Consider the following 27,935-nt stretch of genomic DNA (forward strand, 5'->3'; position numbering starts at 1 on the left):
ATCAATTTTGGGGGCTCAGTCTTGTCCTTAAAGTGTATCAAGAAAACCATGATCCACATTGCCAAATCTGACAAGAACAAATTCACCTTTCTCCTAATCTGAGTCATGAATATTTCACTTCTATTCACCTTATAGCTTTCCAACCTGTATCTAAATTCACTGGATTCTTTTCTCTCACACCAACCCTGAAGCCTAAACCCTACAAAACTTACCATGTGTTGGATTCTGGTTTCCTTTTTCAATGATTCTCCATACTATTCTAAAGAATAAATGAAATAATGCATGTAAAGAACTAAGCGCATGCTAAGTATGCAATACATAGAAGAATAAAATTGTTATCTTATTGTGTCACTAGCCTTACAATGGATTTTAGTAATATATGGATCTCTCTTAAACCCTGATTATGACTAAGACTAGCTATGAGTGTTATTCCCATCAATTGAGTTCTTAATTAGCTACTTTCTTATTCCCACCCTCTTCCTTACCCCAATTACCTATTTCATTGTGTCACTTGGATGCCAAGGACAGCCAACCTCTTCCTAGTTAGATTGTCAGTCACGGTGACTAAGTTTGAATCCAGTTTCTACAGCTTATTAGCTGTGTGATCTCTTTGTAGTCCAAGCGATCCTAAAGAATCTTCTTCAGCCAATCCTAAGGGAAATCAACCTTGAATATTCACCGGAAGGACTGTTGCTGAAGCTCAAATATTTTGACCTGATGAGAAGAGCTGACTCATTGGAAAAGACCCTGATGCTGGGAAAGACTGAAGGCAGGAGAAGAGGGTGGCAGAGGATGAAATGGTTAGATAGCATCATGCTCAGCCTCTAAGTCGTGTCCAGCTCTTTAGGACCCCATGGACTGTAGCTTGCCAGACTCCTCTGTCCATGGGAGCAGGATGCCATTTCCTTCTCCAGGGGATCTTCCCAACCCTGGGATCAAACACATGCCTTTCATCTCCTACACTGGCAGGCATATTCTTTACCATTGCGCCACCTGGGAAGCTATGTGGCTCTGGGCGAGTTACTTCTCTGTGTCTTAGCTTACTGCTCTGTAGAGAGGGCATCCTATAGTGCTAGTCTCTTAAGGGTCCTGCAAAAATTAATTGGGCTAAAATGTGCAAAGCAATTTGCAAACTGTATGATCTAAGAGGGGGGTTTCCCTGATAGCTCAGTTGGTAAAGAATCTGCCTGCGATGTGGGAGACCCTGGTTCGATTCCTCAGTTAGTAAAGAATCTGTCTGCATTGCAGGAGACCCCAATTCGATTCTTGGGTCGGGAAGATCCACTGGAAAAGAGATAGGCTACCCACTCCAGTATTCTTGGGCTCCCTTATGGCTCAGCTGGTAAAGAATCTGCCTGCAATGCAAATCATGCTCTGAGGGCGTATACTACTACCATGAATCTCCCTGCATTTAGTTCAGAGATCATCTGAGATTCCCCAAGAAAGGAAAAGGAAAAAAAAATCACACAATGATTTTCATGAAAGAAAAAAAATAATCTCAGAGATGCATATCTACCCACAAAGCCATTATGCAAAGAACACTTTATTTTCTTATTGTCTTCAAATAAAATGGAATTCTGACCTTATCTTTGAGAAACAAAATGTTTGTTAAAACCCCAAAATTCCTTCTCCCCTAGACAAAAGTGCCAAGAGTCCTCAAAGATGAATTTGAACATCTGCTTTTAGATAAACTTGGAAAATAGCTAATTAATCATTGAAATAGACTGTTTCCTGCCAAAAATATTATAGCACAGTTTCAACTAGGGTCCCTGATGACATGAAAAATGCATGTGAAATGTGGTAACTTTTCAGTAAATGCAGCAGACTCTCAAATAGGATTTGTAATGGAAGTAATAAATTGCTAAATAAATATTAAAGATTAGAATATATTACAGCAATCCCAATATGATAATTATATATATATTTAATATATTTTACATTAGTATGACTACCTTCATCACCTTCATTTGATACTGAAGGAAAGTCTTCTATTACATTTTGCACCTGGGAGAGCTCACTTACAATTATATGATTCCACAATACAAGTAACACGAGCAACCTTGATCAATATCATAGCACTGCTCCAAGGACATGGGACCTGCATTCACATTTCACAGACAAGTTTTACAATATGATGGATAATGTACTTTGCTCCTTTCTCTCTCTGTCTCTCTCTGACTTTAATTTACACCTGAATAAGATATAAAAGAATTTAGAACAGTGAAAGATTCTCCTGTATCAAACTGTTGGCACATTTCTCATTTAGCACAGTAATATAGGCAAGAAAAGAAGAGAAGCCAAAGGCAAAAGAGAAAGTGGAAGACATATCCAACTAAATGCAGAGTTCCAGAGAAAAGCAAGGAGAGATAAGAAGGCCTTCTTAAGTCAAGGATGGAAAGGAAGAGAGGAAAACAATAGAATGGGAAAGACGAGAGATCTCTTCAAGAAAATAGGAGATACCAAGGGAACATTTCACCCAAAGTTGGGCAGAATAAAGGACAAAAATGGTGAGGACCTAACAGAAGCAGATGAGACTAAGAAGAGGTGGCAAGAATACACAGAAGAACTATGCCAAAAAGGTCTTAATGACCGGGTTAACCATGATGGTGTGGTCACTCACCTGGAGCCAGACGTCCTGGATTGTGAGGTCAAGTGGGCCTTAGAAACACTGTGCATGCGTGCTAAGTCACTTTAGTTGTGTCTGACTCTGTGCGACCCTATGGACTGTAGCCTGCCAGTCTCCTCTGTCCACGGGATTCTCCAGGCAAGAATACTGGAGTGGATTGCTGTACCAACCTCTAGGGCATCTTCATGACCCAGGGATTGAACCTGGATCTCTTACATCTACCTGCATTGGTAGGTGGGTTCTTCAACACTAGCATCATTCTAGAAGCCCTTGGAAAGCATTACTATGAACAAAGCTAGTGGAAATGTTGGAATTCTAGCTAAGCTGTTTAGAATCCTAAAAGATGCTGCTGCTAAAGTGTTGCACTCAATATGTCAGCAAATTTGGAAAACACAGAAGTGGCCATAGGACTGAAAAAGGTCTGTTTTCATTCCAATCTCAAAGAAGGACAGTGCCAAAGAATGTTCAAATTACTGCACAATTGTGCTCACTTCACCTGACAGCAAGGTAATGATCAAAATCCTTCAAGCAAGGCTTTAGTAGTACATTAACTAAAAACTTCCAGATGTACAAGCTGGATTGAGAAAAGACAGAGGAATCAGAGATCAAATTGCCAACATGTACTGGATCATAGGGGGGAAAAAAGAATTCTAGAAAAACATCTACTTCTGCTTCATTGAATATGCTAAAACCTTGAACTGTGTGGATGGCAACAAGCTGTGGAAAATTCTTAAAGGGGTGAGAATACCAAACCCTCTTACCTGTCTGCCGAGAAACCTGTATTCAGGTCAAGAAACAACATTTAGAACTCAACATGGTACGATGGACTGGTTCAAAATTGGGAAAGTAGCGTTGTTGCTGCTACTGCTAAGTCACTTCAGTCGTGTCCGACGCTGTGCCACCCCATAGATGGCAGCCCACCAGGCTCCACCGTCCCTGGGATTCTCCAGGCAAGAACACTGGAGTGAGTTGCCATTTCCTTCTCCAATGCTTGAAAGTGAAAAGTGAAAATGAAGTCGCTCAGCTATGTCTGACTCTTAGTGACCCCATGGGCTGCAGTCCACCAGGCTCCTCCATCTGTGGGATTTTCCAGGCAGGAGTACTGGAGTGGCTTGCTATTTCCTTCTCTGGGGAAAGGAGTTTGTCAGGCTACATATGGTCACTCTGCTTTTTTAACTTTTATGTAGAGTACAGCAATGGAAAATGTGAAATGGATGAATCACAAGCTGGAATCAAGATTGCTGGAAGAAATATCAACAACCTCAGATATGCAGATGATACCAGTCTAACAGCAGAAAGTGAAGAGGAATTAAAGAGCCTCTTGATGAGGATAAAAGAGGAGATGAAAAAGCTGGCTTAAAACTCAACACTCTAAAACCCAAAATGATGACATCCCATGATGCCAATCCCATCACTTCATGGCAAATAGATGGGGAAAAAGTAGAAACAGTGACAGATTTTATTTTCTTGGACTCCAAATTCATTGCAGATGGTGACTGTAGCCCCCAAATTAAAAACACTTGATTCTGGAAGAAAAGTTATGACAAACCTAGACAGCCCATTGAAAAGCAGAGACATGATTTTGCTGACAAAGGTCTGTATAGTCAAAGTTAAGATTTTTCCAGTAGTCATGTACAGATGTTAGAGTTGGACCATAAAGAAAGCTGAGTGTCAAAAAATTGATGCTTTCAAATTATGGTGCTGGAGAAGACTCTTGAGAGTCCTTTGGACTGCAAGGAGATCAAAGCAGTCAATGCTAAAGGAAATTGACCCTGAATATTCATTTTAAGGACTGATGCTGCAGCTGAAGCTCCAATACTTTGGTCACCTGGTGCAAAGAGTTGACTCATTGGAAAAGGCCCTGATGCGGGGAAAGATTGAGAGCAGGAGAAGAAGGGGATGACAGAGGATGAGACAGTTGGATGGTATCACTGACTCAATTGACATGAGTTTGAGCAAACTCCAGGAGATAGGGAAGGAAAGGGAAGCCTGGTGTGCTGCAGTCCATGGGATGTGAAGAATTGGACACAACTAGGTGACTGAACAGCAACAATAAGGTCCTTATAAACATTCTAAATTAAATCACAAGTGTTAAACAAACAATATGTACACCTTTTAAAACATAATTTCAAGGACGGAAAGCTGGTTTGTTAGTAAATGCAAAAGGGATCCAGTTTTAAGTTCTGTGACAAGATAAGTGTGAGATAGTCATCTTACCCTGAGTTTAGCAGAACGGGAGCTCTTCTCTACAGTGAAAATATCATTAAAGTTGCCTTTAAAGCTCTATTGCCTAAATGTTTCTGAATTTCCTAAATGTTTCTAAATTAATAATTACAGTGACAATTATTTACATTTGACAATGTTTTTAATAATAAACCATATGAGACTAGCATGAACCATATGAGATTACAAGAATTTCTACAAAAGAGATACAATGAATTAAGGTTATATTGCTCCATTGAATTACAAGATTTAAAGAAAGAAAGCCACAGATCTCTATTATGGATTGAAATGTATCCTCCTCCTTCTTCATATGTAGAAGATCTAACCCCCAAAGTGACTCTATTTGAAGGGAGGCAAGTAAAGTTAAATCAGGTCACAAGGGTGGGGCCCTAATCTAAAAGGACTGATGTCCTTATAGGAAAAGAAAGAGACACCAGAGATTTGCTCTCTCTCTGAAAAGAGAAGAGGCCATGTGAGGACATGGTGTAAAGGCTGTCATCCACAAGCCAAGAAGAATGGCCTCACTAGAAACTAGCTCTAAAAACACCTTGATCTTGGACTTCTAACTTCCAGAATTGTGAGAAGATAAATTTCTGTTAAGTCACTCAACCTGTGATGTTCTGTTATGGCAGCCTGAGCAGACTAATGCAATGGCATTCATTAATCATTCTCTAAGTGCTAACTATGCTGTCAAGAATCAGACCTCATGCCAAGGGCTGGGACCCACAGGTAAACTAGATGTGGTCCCTCATACTGGACAGGTCCCTAAAGTTTCTCTAATGTTCAGTGAGGGGATAGACTCATAGAAGGGGTAATTTTGCTAAGGTCTCAGAGCTAGTTAATAACAAAGCTGGGTACAAATTGCATGTCTCTTGATTAACTTCAGCCTGATGTTAGGTACCAGACTCTTTTTATGGAGATAAATGGTAATTTCAGCTAAGACAAAAAGTATTAGGAATCTCAATTTGGAAAATTCAAAGTCTATTAGAGAAAGGTCATTTGAACTGGAGACTGTTTCTTATCATTTCATATCTCTAGTTCTTGACCTTGGGCCTCCTATGTGCACTCAAAGCTTGATCATTTCTTTGTGACTTTGAATCAGGCAAAGGTTGGTTCCTCTCCATTAACTAACTGTGGCTTAAGCAACAAGGCCTGCTGTCTACTGAGGATAGAACTCGAACCTTTAATTTCCTGTCATCCATGGCCCACATTGGATTTCCCTAGAATTTTCTGGAGGCAAAAAGCTACCACAGGAAGAAAACCATAGAATGCAACTGAAAACCATTCACATTTCCTCATTCTTAGCTCCATCTCTGACAAGCTGTGGTCAAAGAGACCCAAACAGCAAGGCTATGATATAATTCTTGCTCTCCTGCCAAAATAGAAAGGCAATGATGAGGAAGAAGAGTTTTATATGGGAAAGAGAAAAAAAAAAGCTTAAAGAAATGTGTTTTTTAAACTTGGGGAATGGCATTCTGAGACTAAGACCTGTCAGAGTATACCATATACAAGGATATCACATGAAAGCAGATAAAGGAAGCTGAATAAGTAGCAAGGGTAAAAATAGCTTTAGTCCTTGGTATTTTCTTTGGGCAATGGAAAAAAAACCAATCTCTGCGTATTACCCTATCATTTATATTTTAGGTAAATGCCAAAGGAAAGTAATTGGGCCTGGAAAGAGACACAGCTATTATATACTGAACCTAACCTAGAGAGTTGGGATGGAATGGTTGCAGATTTAAGAAGAGATGACAATGTCAGAACAGCTGACCAATTTTGTTTTCCTATGAGTGGAGACTCACATGAGACAACACTTGCTGAAGGAAACACGCTCATAGCTCTGTGAATTGTCCACTGAGACATAACCTGCCAGTCTTACTGATACCTGTGTTCTCCTAGACGTTTCCCAGTCTCCTTTGCATGAGGGCTGACCATGTGACTATAACAGACTCAGAGTAAACAAGAAGTAAACTTTTGTTTAAAAGAGTTGGACACAACTGAGCAACTGAGCAACAGCAAGGCCTGTTGTCTACTGAGGCTAGAACAACAAAGCCAGCTATCTACGGAGGATGGGAGAGTTGCAAAGAGTCAGATATGACTGAGCAATGAACAACAAGACTTCTAGATTGTTAGTGCAGCTAAGGATGAATGCAGGTGTACTAAACGCCTTCTCATTTTCTTGCATCCACAGCTCTGATCTTGTTCAGATGTCACCTCCCTCATAAGGCTCAGGGAGGGCGATGCTATCCTTTGCTCCTTTGCTGTAAAGAAAATCCTTATTAGCTTCTTATCATCCATTCCCTTTGCCAGTGATTGGTTTGGAGGTGGACATGAGACGAGCTTATGAAGCTTTCCGGGAAATTCTTTTTGTTTCTAAAAAAAAGTCACAGACGCTTTCCTTTCTGATTAGAGATGGAGAGCTGATGGAAAGAGTGGTTCAATAAAGCAAGCTAAGATGATTTGCTTAATAAAGTACAGTAATTTAATTGTCTAGCTGAAATGACTACCATTCTTTGGAGCCCTGGAACTGAGGAAAAGAGGAGAGGGGCAAGATGTGGTTCCAGGGACACTGCAGTGGGCAGGGGGCGAGGACACATAGAAAAATAGCCTCTCAGGAGGGCAGTGGCCTATAACCTCTCAGAATAGTAATGTCTGACCTCTGATTCAGCAGAAAACAAATATGGTCAGAGCAGGTAAATACCCTCCATTCCTGCAAATCTCAAAAGCATGCCAGATGGGGAACACAACATCCAGTTTGAATGTTTATAAAAAAAAAGAGTAGATCCATTGACAGAGGAATAGATACAGAAGATGGGTACATATATTCAATGGGATATTACTCAGTCATAAAAAGGAATGAAATTGGGTCATTTATAGTGATGTGGATGGACCTAGAGTCTATCATACAGAGTCAAGTAAGTCAGAAAGAGAAAAAAAGAGTATATTAACGCATATAAATGGAATCTAGAAAAATGGTACTGCAGGGCAGAGATAGAGGCACAGACGTGGAAAGTGGGCATGTGGAAACAGGGTAGGGAAGAGGGGGTGGGAAGAATTGAGAGAGTATCATTGACAAATATTCACTATCATGTGTAGAACAGATGGCTAGTGGGAAGCTTCTGTGTAACACAAGGAGCTGAGCACGATGTTCAGTGATGACCTTGAGGGGTGGGATGGTGGTGGGGTGGGAGGGAGGCTAAAGACGGAAGGGATGCATGTATACTCAATAGCTGATTGACACTGTTGTACAGAAAAAACTAACATAACATTGTAAAGCAATTATACGCCAATTAAAAAAAAATAGAAGAGAGTAGAGAGAACTCTGTAGGAAGCGAGAAGAGATCACACATTGCACCAGAGAGTTAGTTTGATATCTTGGCTTTGCCATTTACAGGTTTTATTTTATTCAGCAGCTTTACTTCACCTCTCTGAGCTTCAGAGAAATTGCTGTCTTTGCACTTCTATTAATATACTCTTTAAATTTTTTTTCAGTATGCTCTGTACCCTTGGGCTTCCCAGGTGGCGAGAGTGGTAAAGAACCCGCCTGCCAATGCAGGAGATGTAAAACACATAGGTTTGATCCCTGGATTGGGAAGATCCCTGGATTGGAAGATCCCCTGGAGGAAGGCATGGCAATCCAGTCCATATTCTTGCCTGGGGAATCCCATGGACAGAGGAGTCCATGAGTCGCAAAGGGTCAGACACGACTGAAGTGACTTGGCACTCACACGTATACTATGTAAACTTATGCAGTCTTATCTAGGATTCAGAAGTTCTGCATTCCAGTATTCACTCAGCAGCATTTAGATGTTTGCATAAATGGTTTCATTTGTAAAAGGAGAAAGATGCCACAGCCATACTCCATCAGCTGATCCAGAGGAATACATGTGACGCACATCTTATAGACCCTGTTAAAACAGGCAAATAGACTCTTCACTATTATTGCACCCATTCAATCTGAGGGCCCCCTGTTTTGCCTGATGATGTGCTGTGACTTCTTTTATGAACAGCCACTTTTCCCCATTATTTAGACCAACAGTGACAAAGTCAACCTTAATTCCCGGAAAAACCTGGACTGTTTTCACTTGACCTTGTATTTAGACTGGCTTTGAGACCTCAGGAGCTGAGAAACATCGTCGTTGGAAAATCTGAACATGACCTGTCACCCACATAGCTCTGCCCCTTCTGGCTTTTCAGCCATCCACCCACCAGTCTCATCTGGCTGAGGCTTTGGTCGGTGTGGGAGAAGGGAGAGGAATCCGTTGGGCTGAGTCATGACCCCAGCCCTGCGCATGGTACAGAATCAATTAAAGCCCCCTTGTCTGCAGCCCAAATCCATGACACAGTGGCCTTGAGGAAGTGAACCCCTGGCTTCATTTCTCTTGGCAGCCCCCGTTCCCTAGGAAGGCAAGGGGTTGGTGTCCCTGGGGGTCATAAACGATGAATAAGGCACACAGACGGTGGGGGGGGGGGGGGGGCGGTAATTGCTTCCACTTCACCCCCGCTCCCTCCCCCAGAAGTGTTCTCTGGCCAAACCAAATCCAGAGCTCTCAGAAGATCCAGCCGACCCGGAGCCAAGAGTAACTCCCACCTTCCTGCCGCCACTTGCTCTCCCCTGGGCCTGTCCAGAAGATCTAGTCAGGAAGCCGAAAAATAGTTGAGTGTGTGGTGACAAGCGTTGCGGATTTGCTTTGTAAAAATATTCTGAGCAGGGAAATAAAGCTTTCAGCAGCTTATTTTTCCACCGCCCAGGGGAGCACCCACTTTCTGCTGCCGTAAGCACTTCGGGTACCTTGAAGGTGGGGGGGGCGGGGTGCTGGAGGGGAGAGGAGAACCCCTCCCCACCCAAAGCTTGGATAGGGATGACTCGGTGAAGGGGAGAAGAGTCTTGTTGGAGAAGCTGCCTCTCTCATATCTGGTTCTTAGGATTCAGAGGGACACGATTCAAGCAAGGTAACATTTCTACACATGCTGGATATGAAAGGCAATGTAATGCCAAGCTCCTGGGTTTTGGCTCCAAGGCCCTTCTGAATCTCCTGTTTACTTAGCATCGCCCCTCCCAGGCATAATTAAGCTAAGCAAACCTAAGTGTTAGCAGTTGTCCTATCACATCATGATGCTTCATGAAGCCTTTCCTTACCACACTCTCTTCCTTCTGTTCAGAAGGCCCTTGCCAGCCCTAGACCCTCACCACCATCCCCAGCTCCCTAGCCACCGATTCGATCATCAAAATCCAGCCAGGAAGTCTGCTTTCCCCTTGAAATTTTCCCTGACTCCCTTCACAATCAATCACTCTATTTCCTAAGCCACAATCCTGCCATCATTGCCTGTATCACACGGAGGGGTGTTTCCTCACACACGGGATTTGTGTTTCACTCCTCTTGATGTTTTTGTAGCTTCATACAGGATTTGGCAAGAGTCAGTACCGCCAAACAGGTTACCTGAACAAATTGAAGTCCAACCTATTTCTGCTGAAGAGGAGAAAGGGAGAGAACTGCTGGTTTTCAAGAAGCTTGGGTAAATTCAAGACCCTGTGGGGCTGAGTTTGTGCTCACTTCTTTCCAAGTGGACATTTGTCCCAGTAAATCCCTCAGTTAGAAGTGGTCATAAATCACACAGTCAAGGCCTCTGAGAACATCTGAGTTGACGGAGAACCTAAGCATCATTTTTTTTTTCCCCTTTCCAGCACTCCTTTGAGTTAAGGTGCAATGATCCTGTTTTTACAGGTGAGAAAACAGCTTTCACAGAGGAGGCAGGAGGCGAGGAGAGCAGAGCTGGGGCTCAACAGAGATTGCTTATTTCCAGGAATTTTCTCTTTCTACAAGTGGCCAAAAACTACCAAGAACAGAAAAAAAATGTATGCAAAACTCTTTCTGAAAGATTATTACTATTATTTTTATTATTTTCAGAAAGTGTAAAGCCCAGTTAACATTTTGTTTGTCCAAATTCAAGAGAATCACCTAAGGGTGTGGCATGGGGCAGCAGAGAATATGATGTGTCCTCGCGGGGATCCCTAACTCAGGAGGGTTTGACCACCCTCCTTAGTATGATGGCGATGCTGACACTGCCATCCATGGAGATGCTCCATCAGGATTGGGACACAGTGGTCATGAGAGGTCAGGCTCTGTCTCTAAGGCTCAAATCCATGTTACTCAATCTTTCTGTGCCTCTGTTTCCCCATCTTTAAACTGATGGCTGAAATTAGACCTAACTCACAGTTTTGTGAGTTATGTCATTGCTGTTTAGTTGCTAAGCCGTGTCTGATTCTTTTGTGACCCTGTGGACTTTAGCCCACTGGGCTCCTCTGTCCATGGAATTTCCCAGGCAAGGATACTGGTGTGGGTTGCCATTTCTTTCTTCAGGGACCTTCCTGACCCAGGGATTACATCCACGTCTCCTGGTTGACAGATGGATTATTTACCACTGAGCCACCAGGGAAATCCAAGATATGCCATTCTATGTACATATAACATTATACAATCAGTGTCACCTCTTAAGTGCCAGGGATCACCCTGAAACCATCAGATTCTTTATCTTTCATCCTAATACCAGCTCATTCAGGTATTATCATTTCTGTTTTGCCTACTAAATACCTGGGGCTCAGAGATTAGTATTTTTCCTCCTGCGTATTTGGATTTTGAACCCCAATTTTTCTGAATTTCAAAATTCTAAATGTATTGTCTTTGTTTTCTCTGAAACTTCTGGAAACAGCGCTCCTTTGAGACTCTGCCAGAGGGAGTTCGATGTCTTGGATAACCTATGAGGGTCCAGATAGTGAGCAGGACAGATTGGGAGGCCATGACCTCTCTAACTTTCCAAGTCAAGGTCTGAAAGTTCTGCGTGGAACATGGGTATATCTTGGATAAATACCCAGAGGCTTGGGGGGTAGAGGGAAAGTATTTGGAGCCGGCAAGTCTAGTCCATTAACACATGCTTATGAGTCAATTTCAAAGCCAAAAGATCTTTCGTAAGTGCCAAGTGATATTCAATTAGTCTGAGGACAGATCTTGCCAGCTGAGTAGGAGATGCCCAGATCGACCTGTGTGAGTGTGAATTATCTACTGTTGATACTGTAGATGTTTGATCCTCCAGGTGTGGGGTCAGAATTTAGTAAATGGGTGCTCCTGGGAAGTGAGGCAGGAAGAGGCTGAACCTCTCCTTTGCATGGGTGTAGGGATTTGGTCTTACAGGAAAGTTTGCCACCAGTCTTTGACAGAGTCCTTTTTGGAGGGTCAAGGTCTAAGCAGGACCACCCATAGGGAATGAGTGTGCTGATGCCTATAGTCTGGTTTGGATCAGGCAAAGTGGGAGAAGCGTGGTTAGTGTTTAGCCAAAGGGTACGGCAGGGCCATACATGGGAGAAAAATGAACCCTGCGCTTAGAGACAATATACAACCTGTCAGGAAGTGGAACCCAGGGTAGGTCTGGAAAGTGGTTCAGGAGGGAGTGATTAATGGTGCGAGGGCTGGCAGCTCTGAGTGTGCCGGACGCCCCCCGCTCAGCATAGGGTGACCTGGTCTCTGCAAAGCTCTCGGGAGGGTCAGGGAGTCGCCCTTCCCTTTTTGAACCTAAAGTCTGCAGTGCCCCAGGTGGATCTCACTTTATATCTTAGGAATGTTTGTTTTTCCTTTCTGTGGAGGGTGACGGGAGGGGAGAGGGGGTAGAGTCGAGTCTACTTTTGGAGGCAGAAGTTTGAATCTAGGTCCATTCCCCAGTGAGCTCTCTGGACTGTGAGCAAAAAGGCCTTCTTTTCTTTTGCAATCAGTGGCTGATGTGGGAAATGAGGAATGGGCTCAAAACAGTCCTCAAGCTTTCTTCCAGTGTCAACTTTCCATAATTTACAGAACTGACTGTTCTCTTTTTGTTGACTCTGTAGAACTCAAGGGTCTTTCTGAAATGTCCTGTCTACCAGTTCAGTAAATTTGGGAATATTCAGTGAGTAAGGCTGAGTTCAAAAGAACAGCTTGTTTTTTTTTATCTGTTTTAGAGGTTCATTAAAGTGTTATAAGACAGCCTTTGGAGAGAAAATGATGCACACTTATACACTTATTTGTATGTATGACTTTTTTCCTTTTGTTAGCTTAATTCTTCAAATGAGATTTATGGTAGGGTATAAAGGTAAGTTTTGCAACATGAATAATAATCCCCACTAGTTGTTTTAGAATATCACATTTTATTAATAATAATGTCACCTTGCATCTGTGAAGAATGTTAAAGTTTATAAAGCTCCTTGCTTGCATAATCTTTACTCATCCTCAAAACCATGTATGATCTAGGCTTTTTTCTTTTTATTAGTTTTTTGAAATAGCCTTATGCTTTTTCAATTATAAAATGAATAATATATAGCAGAATACCAAGTTAAATATTTAACATTATTTTCTCCATCTGGTGAAAAAAGAGCCAGAAACTACCATGATCATTCTTGGAAATGTGATTCATTTTTTCAATTTAATTGAAGCATAATTAATTTACAGTGTTGTGTTAGTTTCTGGAGTACAGCAAAGTGATTCAGTTTTATATGTATATAGTATACGAGGAGAGTTTGCATAGTAAGTATGTAAATTAAGAGAGTTCCCAAGCTCCCCTAATCCTAAACTCTTAAACTACTAATTCATCTGTTTCCCCACACCCCTTCTCCCTTGGCAACCACAAGGCTGTTCTCTATGTCTGTGAGTTTCTTTCTGTTTCATAGATATGTTCATTTGTGTTCTATCTTATTGTGTGTGTGTGTGTGTGTTCTATTTTAGATTGTGCATATAAGTGATATCATGTGGTATTTGACTTTCTCTGTCTGACTTAATTCAGTTAGCATAATAATCTCTAAGTTCATTCATGTTGCTGTGTATGGCATTATTTCATTATTTTTTATGACTAAAAATTCCATTGTATATCTATATCTACCTATCATCTATCTATCTATCTATCTATTTATAGATCAACTCTTCTTTGGGTTTCCCAGATGGTAAAGAATCTGCCTGCAATGTGGGAGACCCAGGCTTGATCCCTGGGTCAGGAAGATCCTTTGGAGAAGGGAATGGCTATCCACTCCAGTATTCTTGCCTGGAGAATTCCACGGATAGAGGAACCTAGTAAGCTACAGTCCATGGGGTCACAAAGAGTCAGACAAGACTGAGCGACTGACACTTTCAAAGATATCACCTCTTCTTTATCCGTTAAGATGATTCTCTCCTGAGACAAGATGTGGCTCCCTTTCCCATACGGAAAGAGGAGTCTACCACCAGAGGCAACTGATACTCCTTGTCACACTCCCTCTGAATCTGTTTCTTCAAACATAAAATTGCGAGCAGTAACATGTCCCTCTCAAGGTATTCATAAAGATTCAGTGATTACACACAGGTAGCGTGTCTAGTCAAATGGGAGGTGTGATTTGTCCAATCCCAGGGCATTACTCATAAACCTGGAATGCAACTTAGCATTGGGCATCTAAGAAGAACAGAAGACATGGGTTGTACTGACCCTGCCAGGTGACCGAGGATTGACTGAGTTACTGAGGTCTCTCAAATCACATTTCATAGGTAATTATGTGCATGGAGAGTAACTAGAAATTACTAATTAGGGATTAGGTCCATCAGTCTAGTTCAAGAGAAGTTGATTTGGTCGCCCCCACACACACAAAAAACACTTTAAATACATGCGATATCAGGTCCTGTGTTTTATTCTTAGAAAACATAAATGGACCAGACATTAATCCTTGTACTAAGGAGACTAACCTCATAGAGAGAAATAGAAGAATTTAACATGAGACATTTTGAATATATTCTGATAAAAGATTTGACGGGAAATCATAGGATGCTATTGAGACAAAGACAAAAATTTCTTAACCTGATGGTTAGAATGGCTGGGATTAAGAAAGTCTTCTCACAGGAGGAACTTAAAGAGCCTAAGACTTATAGAATGAAGATATGGTGTGTATGTGTGTGTTGATGTTAGCGTGTATGTGTGTCTGTGAGAGAGAGAGAACGGGAATAAAGGCACCCATGGGAGGGAAATCATGAGTGAAGGAATGAAACTGAAGGACACATACTAAAAGAATAGAAATTTGGTGGTGCAGGAGATGTGAGGTGATAGTTGGGGTAACAGTGAAAATCATGAAGTCGGTTATGAAAGGATGGTCAAACTTTGAGGTCTTCATTCTTTGGAAGCCATTGATAAGTGTCATACAGGACAGTAACAAGATCAGATGAATGCTTCAGTGCTTTACATAAAGTCCCTTGGCTTCAGCAAGGAGCATGGATAGAGTGGACAAACCAGAGGCAGAGATACTATTTAGGAGGCTATTGGAGTAGTTCAGGTGAGATGGAGGTGGTTGAATTGGAAAAGTGTGTTAGGGAATGGAAAAGAAATCTATTTAGTCAATATTAATTGCTAAAATTAGCAAGAGTGGGAATGTCTTTCATGTGGAGGATGAAAGAGAGTGAGGATAACCCCCAAGCTTGTGATTTGAGCTCTGGGGCTTGGTGGAGCCATTCCTTGAGAAGGGAAGAGTGGAGAAGGTGGAGATGAAGAGTTTAGAGAGAAGAAGAGAGATCTTACTCTGGGAATTCTGGGCTGAAGCCTGATTCTCTGGCTTCTGACAATCTTTGCCGTTGTCTATGTGCAAATCACATTGTCTATGGACATGGGATAGCAAAGAGTCAGACATGACTGAGTAACTTCACTTCATGGGCAAATCATGATCCTTCTTTAGCTTTAACTTCTCCAGTTCTATCATGAAAGTACTAGACTCAAGAGTGGTTCCCAAATATGTGTCTGTATCCTCATAACTCTGACTTAGTAGGTCTGTTGTGTACTCCTGGAATCAATATTTTCAAAAGTTTCCCAGATGGTATTGCTATTTGTTTGGAGGCCCAAGTGATATTTGTATTGGTTTGGGAACCTATGAATCCCTGAGGATACTGGTAGCTCAACCATCTCAGTGGCCTTTTCCGCCAGCTCTCTCTCTGTCCTGCTGACTCTGCAGAGGCAAGCTGGCATCTCTGTGGCTCCACAGTCACTACCATTGCCTGCCAGTAACCACAGCCTGTCTCACTTCCACCCCACACCCCCCCACCACCACCACCTCCGCCCCACAGGTTGGTCAGGAGGATGAAGCCAAGATGATTGCCCTTCACACAAAGTGAAGCAACTCCCTACCATGTTTTTTTAAGGATATATGGTTAATCTCCTACTGGGGTAATCTGTAAAAATTGCTCCTGTGGTTCACTGGAATGAAGGGTTGGTTATTATTTTTTTTTTTCCAAGTGTGGTAGTTAGTGCAGAAAAAAGAAACCAACCAATTTCTTTAAAATCAAGGTTTTGAAGAGAAAGCACATTTAGACATTGAGCTTTTTTCTTCCAGCTATGCTCAGAGAGCCCACAGCCTACCCACCCTTTTGATGTTTTCACTGATCCCACTTCCTGCTGCAGATGAGCTCAGCAGACTCTGCATGTAGACATGAGGAAAAATCATTCAACACACCTGAAAAATTCATTGAGGCCTGGCCATCAATGAGAGGCTTTAGGTGTTACTTCTAGCAACTTGCAAACAACTTTAATTGCAGTGAGACCTCCAGGCTGGACGAAGAAGGGGATTCCCTTACAACACGCATGAAAGCATCTGGCCGGAATGAGACAGTACAGGTCTTTCCCTCACTGCAAGGCTGGGATCAATTGTTGGCCCCCTAAACCAAAAGGGATGTGGGAATCTGGTGAGAATTGCAAAGGTTTGGAATATAAGACTTATGTGCAAAGATGAAAAGTAGCAGGATTTTTCAGCCTGGTGGCACTGTAGAATGGTTTAATTATAACCTCCCTGTATAAAGAGGGTTCTCCTGTGAGGTAAACCTGCTCCTGGATCCCAGGCTGTTCTACAGGAAAGACCACATCTTATATACTTTTTTATTCGTTCCATGGTTTCCAAAGCTCTGAATGAATTAGTGGCTGAAGAAGCTGACTCAGCAATTGCATTCCCAGGTCTCCATATGGAGCTTAACTTTGGGGTCCCGAATTCCAGTGAAACCAATTACAAGCTGTGTAACTTTGGATAAGACACTTGAACTGTGTGTGTTGTAATTTTCTTACCTATAAAATGAAGTTAGAACACTGACCGTGTAGCGAAATTTTGAGGATTAAGAGAGAGCGTGTGTATCTAAGGGCTTCCCTAAAGATGGCTCAGTGGTAAAAAGTCTGCCTGCAATGCAAGAGACACAGGTTTGATCCCTGGATCAGGAAGATCCCCTGGAGGAGGTCATGGCAACTCACTCCAGTATTCTCCCTGGGAGAATTCCAAGGACATAGGAGCCTCGTGCACTGTAGTCCATGGGATCACAAAGAATTGGACACAACTGTAATGACTGAGCAGGAAGGCAGGCAGGCATGTGTCTCTAAAATACCTACTAGAAAACCTGGAAAATTTATTTAATGTTTGTTGAGTGAAGGACTATATTAAAGCTGTAGAGAGAATTCAGACTGGCTACAGAAGAAAGGTAAGTAGAATGATTTGAAGTACTTATTTTCTTTAGACAGTGCAGGCTTAATTAAGTAGGTTGAACATATGTGCTAATAGATCCCCAATTGAAGGGACATGGTGACCGCCCTCTAGCCTTGGGAGAACCCTAACTTCCTGGCTTGTGGCCACTTAGTATTGTGGTTGTGCACCATAGTGTGTGTGTGTGCAGTGTGTGTGTGCAGTGTGTATGTGCACACACATGTGAGTGCATATATGCATGTGATGTCTACTGTCTACTAGTATGAAGTGAAAGTCACTCAGTCATGCCTGACTCTTTGTGATCCCATGGACAGCACAGTCCATGGAATTCTCCAGGCCAGAACACTGGAGTGGGTAGCCTTTCCCTTCTCCAGGGGTTCTTCCCAACCCAGAGATTGAACCCAGGTCTCACATATTGCAAGTGGATTTTTTACCAGCTGAGCCACAATAAGAATGAGTATAAATGAGTAAATGCATCATTGAATGAATAAATACTCTTAAGGCCATTAAATGCCTAATTATTTTTGCTATAGCATCTAGTAGGTGATTAAAAATGATGCAACATTTAGTCTTTTTTGAAAGCTGATATTGGAGTGATAGAGGAGGGCCAAAAGCAACCATATTCAAACACATACCTATAAATATAATAATATCCAATGGCTTTATATGATTTAAATTCTCTGTTCAAACAGTTACCATGTTTTTCCCCCAAATTACATCAGTTCAGTTCAGTTCAGTCCGTCATGTCTGACTCTTTGAGACCCCATGGACTGCAACACACCAAGCTTCCCTACTAGCTTGATGTATTTTGAACTTTCTGGAAACTTCAGTTCCGTTCAGTTGCTCAGTGATGTCCAACTCTTTGTGACCCTGTGGACTGCAGTATGCCAGGCTTCCCTGTCCATCACCAACTCCCGGAGCTTACTCACACTCGTGTCCACTGAGTTGGTGATGCCATCCAACTATCTCATCCTCTGTCGTCCCCTTCTCTTCCTGCCTTCAATCATTCCATCTAATCCATCTCTGCATTTCCCTGTCTCCTGGAAACTGGAAACACCCTGGGTTTCAATACATGTTAGAGGAGAGCCAAGAGTGATTTGGTGTCTTCTATAATCTGAAAATAGAATAAAAAAACAAACAGAAACTACTCTCTCCCTCCTACTGCTTACATTCTTGTGGCAAAGTCAGATTTTGTCTTGGAATCCTTCCCCAATTATAGTTGTGTTAATATATTCACCACACAATTGATTTATTTAAAAAGAATAGAACATTACAGATAAAAGTGAAGCTCCTTTCTCATCTCCCTGCAAGGCAATCACCTGCATGAATTTTGTCACTCCTATTTTCCATGTTTATTGTGAAATGTATCATGTATCCATAAATGATACATGTAGTTGCTGTTTTTACTTAAAAAAACTTTTTGCATAATGATTTCATACAATATTTTTTAACAAACTTGCTTTCCCACATTTTTCTATTCAATATCGCATTTTTGAGATCCACTCTGTCTTTAGACAATAGGTCTCATTAATTTAATTCATTTAGCTTTTTATCATTAGAGAACATTGTATGAATGTACCACCATTTAATTGCCTATTTCCTGTTGAAAGACAAAAAGATTGTTACAATTTTTCTCCATTCAAAACAAGCAATGTTACAATGAATATGCAGGATACCCTGATACATGTGAACAATGATATCTCTAAAGTAGAATTGTGAAGTTATTGGGTATACACATTTTAAATATCATTATCCTCAGCCAATTTCTCTCCAAAGTGATTGTACTAATTTACATTCCCACCAGCAGGGTATGAGAGTTCTGTTTTCCGGAGTCTTTACCTAAAGTTGATGTTGACAGACTCTTTGATGTCTGTCAAATTATTTGGTGTGAAATGGTGTTTCACTCTTGTTTTAGTTTGTATTTCCATTGCGAGGGTAATCATCTTTTCATACATTCACTGACTCCTCTGAATTGTCTGTTTTCATCTTTTGCCCACTTTTAAAGTTATATTTGCTTAAACTGACATACAATTTCTCTACATATTCAAGATTCTAATTCATGTTGATTTTATACATTACAGATATCCTTTCCACATGTGCTGTTTTTTCCTTTAGTATGTTTTGTAGAAGAGATAGTTTAATTTTGAGGTTCTGAGTTTTATCAATGGTTTCCTAGAAACTACTGATTTGAGAGTTATCTAAGGAATCTGGTTCTTTTCTCCTACTCAAAAATTAGCACCCTTGATTGACTTCTAATTAATTTGTTTTCTCATTTATCATTTTATTTCATTATTTTCATGTGAGATGCATGTCTTAAGAAGAAAGTCTTGCCATTCATTGTTTATTGTTTCCTTTCACTGATTTTTAATGCTATCTCTATCCATGTCTGTTTCTCGCATGTATTCGAGCTTATTTAAGGGCTTCAAATTCTGTTCCATTGATCTGATTTTCCTCCCCCTGTTCCAATGTCACTGTTTTCATTTCAATAGGTTGAAAATATAATGTCTTAATAGATACATAGCTAAATGCTACCTCCTCTAGAATTCTTGCCCAGGAAATCCCATGGACAGGGTTGCCCGGCAGACTACAGTCCATGAGGTCACAAATAAGTCAGACATGACTTAGCAACTAAACAACAGCAACAATGCAGAGCTGTAAAGGAAAAAGCTTGTTGAGATTTTGTTTGAAATCTCATTGAATATAGTAAAGACTTGGATCAAATTAACAGGTTTCTGAATTTTAACATCTTTATAAAAAGCAGAGACATTACTTTGCCAACAAAGGTCCGTCTGGTCACGGCTATGGCTTTTCCAGTGGTCATGTATGGATGTGAGAGTTGGACTATGAAGAAAGCTGAGTGCGGAAGAATTGACGCTTTTGAACTATGGTGTTGGAGAAGACTCTTGAGAGTCCCTTGGACTGCAAGAAGATCCAGCCAGTTCATCCTACAGGAGATCAGTCCTGGGTGTTCATTGAAAGGACTGATGCTGAGGCTGAAACTCAAGTACTTTGGCCATCTGATGCGAAGAGATGACTCATTGGAAAAGACCCTGATGCTGGGAGGGATTGGGGGTGGGAGGAAAAGGGGACGACAGAGGATGAGATGGCTGGATGGCATCACTGACTCAATGGGCATGAGTTTGAGTAAACTCCGGGAGTTGGTGATGGACAGGGAGGCCTGGCGTGCTGCGATTCATGGGGTCACGAAGAGTCGGACATGACTGAGCAACTGAACTGAACTGAACTGATCCATGGAAGTAGCATGGTTCTCCATATATTTTGTTGTCTTTTATTTTTGTTAAGAACATTTTATAATGTTCTCCTCAAGATTTTACTTCAACTGTTTATAGACAATTTTGATTTTTTTATTATATTACTTTGTTACTGATATGATACATTTTTGTGTATTATTCAACCATTCTGAAACTTCATGGTTGCTCCATTAGTTCATTTATGGCTTTTCTTGATTTACTATATTGATAATCTTATAATCAGTAAATACATAATTACAACTTCCAAATTTTATGCCTCATTTGTTTCTCTTGTCGTATTTCATAGTTAAGACATGCAGTTGACTAGTAATGGTGCATCATGGGGACTATATTCTTATCTTTTCATAACTTTAATAGAAAGGCTTCTCAATTTCAGTGTTAAGTTTTATATTTACAGGATTTTGATAGCTACCTATTATTAGATTAAGGAAGTTCCCTGTGGTTGATAATTTGCTAAAAATTTTATCTTAAATAAATGTTGAATTTTATGGCAAATTTTATGTATCTGTTGAGACATCTATTTGTTTTCTCTTTTCAATCACTTAAATGTTGAATAATAATACCTTGATAGATTTTTTTTCTTGGTGACACATATCTGTCTTTCTGTGACAAATTCTAGTAGATAACAGTGCTTGTTGATTAGGTTTAGAACAGTGCTAGGTTTAATATGCTAGTATTTTGCTTAGGATGTTTAAAATTTTTTGCTGGAGAGGGTGTGGAGAAAAGGGAACCCTCTTACACTGTTGGTGGGAATGCAAACTAGTACAGCCACTATGGAAAACAGTGTGGAGATTTCTTAAAAAACTGGAAATAGAACTGCCATATGACCCAGCAATCCCACTTCTGGGCATACACACTGAGGAAACCAGATCTGAAAGAGACACGTGCACCCCAGTGTTCATCACAGCACTGTTTATAATAGCCAGGACATGGAAGCAACCTAGATGCCCATCAGCAGATGAATGGATAAGGAAGCTGTGGTACGTATACACCATGGAATATTACTCAGCCATTAGAAAGAATTCATTTGAATCAGTTCTAATGAGATGGATGAAACTGGAGCCCATTATACAGAGTGAAGTAAGCCAGAAAGGTAAAGACCAATACAGCATACTAACACATATATATGGAATTTAGAAAGATGGTAACGATAACCCTATATGCAAAAAAGAAAAAGAGACACAGAAGTACAGAACAGACTTTTGGACTCTGTGGGAGAAGGCGAGGGTGGGATGTTTCGAAAGAACAGCATGTATGTTATCTATGGTGAAACAGACCACCAGCCCAGGTGGGATGCATGAGACAAGTGCTCGGGCCTGGTGCACTGGGAGAACCCAGAGGAGTCGGGTGGAGAGGGAGGTGGGAGGGGGGATCGGGATGGGGAATACATGTAACTCTATGGCTGATTCATGTCAATGTATGACAAAACCCACTGAAATGTTGTGAAGTGATTGGCCTCCAACTAATAAAAAAAAAAAATTAAGGTTTTTGCAACCTGTAAATTTTTTGTACTTAAATTTTTGAAGGCAGATTTGTGTCTAGTGTCACTTTTTCTTCTGGCTCTCTAATTTCAATCTATGTAACTCCTCTATACTAAACTTTTCCACTTACTGTTTTCTCCATACCTGTTAGGACTAAAAGCCACATTCTATCTTGGTCTGCAATCTAGCTATGTTACCTAAATGTGCGCTTTTTCAAATGTAAGACAAATCGCTATTTTTTTTGATAACCGCTTGCTATAGCAAGTGTGCTGTCACAGTCCTAAGTGGGATTCTTAAGTAGAAAAAATCTAGATGTTCTTCATTTAGTCTGATCATCCTAGCAATGGTTAAAAGTGAAATTCTCAAAGAAATATCTCAACCACCTTCCATAAAACAGTTCTTTAATAAGTATGAATTAAGTTGGTAGCTTCCTATGTGCTGGACATGGTGCTCAGCACTTTACATACATGATATTACATAAAACTTACCAAAAAAGTCTTATGGGAGAGGTAGGGTTATTTTCAGTTTAGAGATACTAAAACTTGAGTTTATGGGGTTAAATCATTTGCTTAAGTTGCAGAATGCCATCCATGGTACCTCCATTGCCCGCACAAAACAAGAGTTCAGCCTGTTGACTGAAAATAATGCACAATCTAAAACTGAGAATCATGCTTGTATTCAATGGACTTGCTGAGGACTTACGTCTGGGAGACAACCTCTCAGAAGGTTCTCAGGGTCTGTGCCAACAAGGTCAGGAAGGAGCCGGGAAGTATAGGAATTCAAACAAACCAACAAAACCCAAGAAGCTGAACATCACAGGATTACTGTTAATTAAAGAAAACCGGACATCTCAAGTTAATGAATTTAATGTTTTTGGTGTGTTTGGGAAGACACAGCAGTCTGTGCATTAGATCATTCCTTTGATTTGCACCGTTACTATCTAGGGTCAGTATTCCGTTTTTCTCTATCCTGAATCCTCTCAGCGTGCACAGTGTGTGGGTGGGGGTGGGCGGCTGCCTTGATGGAACACCATCCTTTGCTTATGATATGACACCAACATTTTTCATCCACAAACCCAACAACATCTCTTGGTTCATGTACTCCTTTATATTAGTTCTCTGATTAAGTGATAAGAATTCTGTTCCAGGGCATACATATTTTGTTAGTTTGTTTTGTTAGTTTGTTTTGTTTTGCCTCATGTATATGTTATTTTCCTTTGTTACTTCTTACACCACATCAAAAGAAATACCTACTCATGCTCGGACATCTTTCTTCTGTTTTCCTGTCCTTACATTCAGTGTCCTCATTTCTAGTTATTCTTGTTAATGCTTAATGATTTTTTTTTAAACTTTTTGCTAAACAACAAGAAACCAAGAAAGAGTTAAAAAAGAAAAAAAGTTTTCCTATACTGGGCTACTGTGCCCTCAAAGTGGAAAGCTGATGTTGAATTCTCGGATACCCTGGAATCCAGAGTGGTGGCTGCAGTTGAGAGAAGGTCAAAGGTTCATGCACTATTTTGAATGTTTCTCTACCCTGGGCCTCTCTGACAGGGAATGTGCCTCAACTTTGTCAACGGGTAAGGGTTTATTTGAATAGGCAGGCATAGGACAGAACATGAAGATGAAGCTGCTTGCCCAGTGGTGAATGTTTTCCTGTTTTTATAACCTACTTGCTGTCAATTCTGTCTTTTCCTTTATGATGTTTAATTGAAATCACAGCCTAATGAAGTCTGGCCACTCTCTTTCCTTTGGCTGAAGACTTGATGTTACTGCCAATATATCTGAATAAGAAGAGAACAATTTCTGGAGAAATGGAAAACTTCAACAGCTATTAAAGGCCACTAGAAAGGAATTGTTTATATGATGCATTTTCCTCCCTTACATTTCAACAGATTAATTTGTTACTAATCTGGTGTTTCTCTCAACAATGATGATTTTTATTTAATTAGTCTTGGACTATCCCTGGAACTCAGGTCCAACCAGTGAATCTAGATTTTTCATTGGTTGAAGTTCAGCATCAGTGATCTCACTTGAATTAGCTCCTGGTAGTAGACTTGGAAATTTTCAAGTTTGGAATTTTGTGTTAGCCACTCAGTCATGTCTGACTCTTTGCAACCCCATGGACTGTAGCCCACCAAGCTCCTCTGTACATTTTCTCTTTCTTTTCAGCCCAGTTCAGATGGCATGTTCCAACACATTTTCCCTTAGTTCCCAAATTGCAATAATATGTCCTTTACTTGCACATTTAGAGAGCTTGTGTTTGAACCATTTTATTTGCCCCAGGGCAATGAGATGCAATGTGGTAGAGGAGAGGTTATGAATATTGGAGCAGGGCAGGAATATGTTTGCATCCTGGGATGAGTATTTACCAGCTGGGTGATCGTGACATCTCAATATTTCATCTTTCTGTGGAAGATAATATTCAAAATAAAATAACACGCTGATGATAATACCTGCCTCATCTGGTTGTTGGGAGAATTTAATGAGGTCACATATGTATAGACTTGATGCACAGAAGAGATAGTAACCATGATTTCCCATTTCTTTGCGTTTATCTCCACCATCACCCGTACATGTAAAGAACAGCACTGGTAGAAAAATTAGTCTATCTTTCCATAACATTAACTTTGCATGTTAAGAGATTTTCATCAGGGTACTATGTCTCATCAAGTGGCATGCCTCTTTTGGAACATGTAGTCAACCCCATATGCTTTATTTGAGATAACCTCATAAAAGTAATTTTTTGTTTCATGTAGTGACTTGATTCTTGAAAGCTATTTAATGATATTTTATTTTATTGGAATATAATTGCTTTGTAAGGTTGTGTTCAGTTTCTGCTGTACAAGGAAGCGAATCAGCTCTGTGTATAAATAGATCCCCTCCCTCTCAGACCTCCCTCCCACCCCACACCCCATCTCACTCCTTTGGGTCACCACAGAACACCGAGCTGAGTTCCCTGTGATATACAGCCGGCTCCCACTAGCTATCTATCTGTTATTTTTTTTTTTATTAAATTCATATCCGCTTTTATATCCACTTGGGGAACATACTGAGTCATGTGGTTAATCTTTTCTTTTTTGTAAAGTAGCCTTCTGGAAAGTAAACAATCCTTTGCAATTTATCATACTTATATTCAGATACCAGTGCCTCTTACAGAGGTGCCCAACCCATGTGCATCAGGTACTCTGACTTTACATTTTAATGAAGTAATGTAGAAATGTGTTGGTACATATTTAGATTCTTCACAGTCCAAGTTCATAAAACTAATTTTAGTTAGGATCTAGTGGCGCCTAAACCATCACCACCAAAAGCCCAGGGAAAACAAGAAGGAGAGTAATATTATTGAGCATCTGTACGCCAAGCATTGGAGCAAGCATTTTCACCAACATCACAATTATTTCTCCTCAAAGTGTTATGAATAGCACTGTTCCCATTTCATTGGTCAGGAAAATTGGAAAATTAATCTATGCAAGTATCAAAGCCAAGATTTGAAATGAAGTCTGCCTAATGCCAAATCCCTTACTAATTCCAATAACACATTCCTTCTTGAGTACAATCCACTGAGCTTAGGCAGGAAGTAATATCTAAGATTTGTGTGGCATTTACCTTATTTGGTGAGCACTTTAAAAAATATCTCATTGTGCATTATTTTGGTGCCTTATTTTTGTCTGGGTATGCAACATGGATTTACGCCTTGGCTCTGAAGCATGCTTCAGTGAGGTTTAGAAGGAGTTAATACTTTCCCTTGTTTTTTTGATAGAAGATGAAACGTGGCCCATAGCTAGAAGCCACAAAGCTGAGCATTTATTAAATATACTTACTTCCCTTTCATCTATTTGGCCAATGTTCCCAACTATAATCTAATTTCCTCTAAAATTTTCCATGGAGCAGGATAGTGGCTCCAAATCCTGAAATGCTGAAGGAATCATTTAATGACCTGTGGTGAGTTGCTATGAACTTATTCCAGACTTGCTAATGAGTATTTGGAGAAGACGTACGGGTAAGCTCCAAGTCTCTTCAAAAATGATCCTGCTAGTTGCAATCAAGGACTTTCTGTGGTATTTGGAAGTTCTAGATGACTCTTGAGGGAGTCTATTTAGTTCAGTTTGAGAATATGGCCAATGGTTTGCCCATCTTAGTGCTCATAGATTATCCTTTTCACTTTGGACAGCTGTTTAGTACATACTGGTGTAGGCTGTAAATGAGTGAAACAACAGAAAACACCCAGTGGGAATGGCTTAGTGTGCACATTACCTCTGGGTACTCATTTAACCTGATTTTTTTTTTTTTTTTTTTTTTTTTTTTTTGGTAGCCTCACCACGGGAGCATGTGAGACCTTGGTTCTCTGCTCAGGGATGGAACCTGAGCCCCCTACAGTGGAAGCACAGAGTCTTGACCACTGGACTGCCAGGGAAGTCCCCAGCCTGAATTTTCTAAGAGCATATTTGGTACTAAACTCTAGGGACATATGGCCAATTTGAACTAAGACTATCATTAAGTCATAGACTATGGGGGATATATAAGCACATAGTTATGTAATGTTATGGTGCATACCCTGCCAAAAGTAGCTATAGATAACATCTGTATGATAAACACAGGAAAGGTATTGATTAATAACAGTTAGAGTTTATTAAATATAATAATGAGAATTACTAAAATGGTGATTAGAACTATTATTGTTGATCTCTTAGTGCTAATCCCAATATTAATACCTGTGCCTGAATTATTCTAATCAACCCACCAGTCTTGAGATACTGGTGATGATGATAACGAATGTAATATTAAATGCTATTTTTAAGACACTGTATTGGATATTTAAAGATATCATTTTATTGGATCATACCAATGACTTTTGGTTGGTTTTTTCGGGGGGAGGGGGGAGTAAACAAACAAACAAAAAAAACAAATACAAAACTCCCTGAGATCTTATTATCACCATTTTGGAAAGGAAAAGTCTCATGTTAAGAGTTTCCATAAATTCTCCAACCAATCACCGATATTTTTTTTTTTTTCCAATCACCGATATTAAAGAAGCTTCAAACTTGGGTTAATTGACTCCTCTTTTCATTTTTCCATCTTTCCTACCATTTTTATTCTCCTCTTCGCTTGACCTCTTTTACTTATTTATTTATTTTTCCTATGCTGGGTCTTTGCCACTGCGTGCAGGTTTTCTCTAATTGCGGAGAGCAGGGCCACTCTTCATCGTGGTACACTGGCCTCCTTGCTGTGACTTCTCTTGTTGCAGAGCACAGGTTCTAGGGGGCTTGGGTTTCAGGAAATGCAGCCCATGGGCTTAAGCAGCCCTGCGGTGTGTGGACTCTTCCTTGACCAGGGATTGAATCTGCATCCCCTGCATTGCAAGGTGGGTTCTTAACCACTGGACCACCTGGAAAGTTCTTTTGACCTCTTTCCACCTTCATTTCTTTTCCCACTTGCTATATCATTCTCTTTTTCATCTTAGTTTCCCTAACTCCTGTTTAAGATCATCAAAAGCATGCCACTCTGCCGGGAACAGTTATACAGAAGAAAGCAAAATACAGTCCCTGCCTTCCTGGTGCTCATGGTCCAGTGAGAAAAATAAATAAGTAAATATATAATTATAGTAACAATGTGGTAGATGTTGTGATGAAGATACCCACTTTAGACTTCCCCCCTTGTTCATGGTTTCACTTTCTGTGGTTTTAGTTAACCATGATCAACCACAGTCTGATGATATGAAATGGAAAATCCCAGAAATAAACAATTTTTGTTTTTAATTGCACACCATTCTGAGTAGTGTGATGAAATCTCCCACTTTGTCCTACCTAGGACATGAATCATCCCTTTGTCCGGCATATCCCGCTTGTT

The sequence above is a fragment of the Muntiacus reevesi genome, chromosome 10 (genome assembly GCF_963930625.1).
Source record: "Muntiacus reevesi chromosome 10, mMunRee1.1, whole genome shotgun sequence".
Lineage (NCBI taxonomy): Eukaryota > Metazoa > Chordata > Mammalia > Artiodactyla > Cervidae > Muntiacus > Muntiacus reevesi.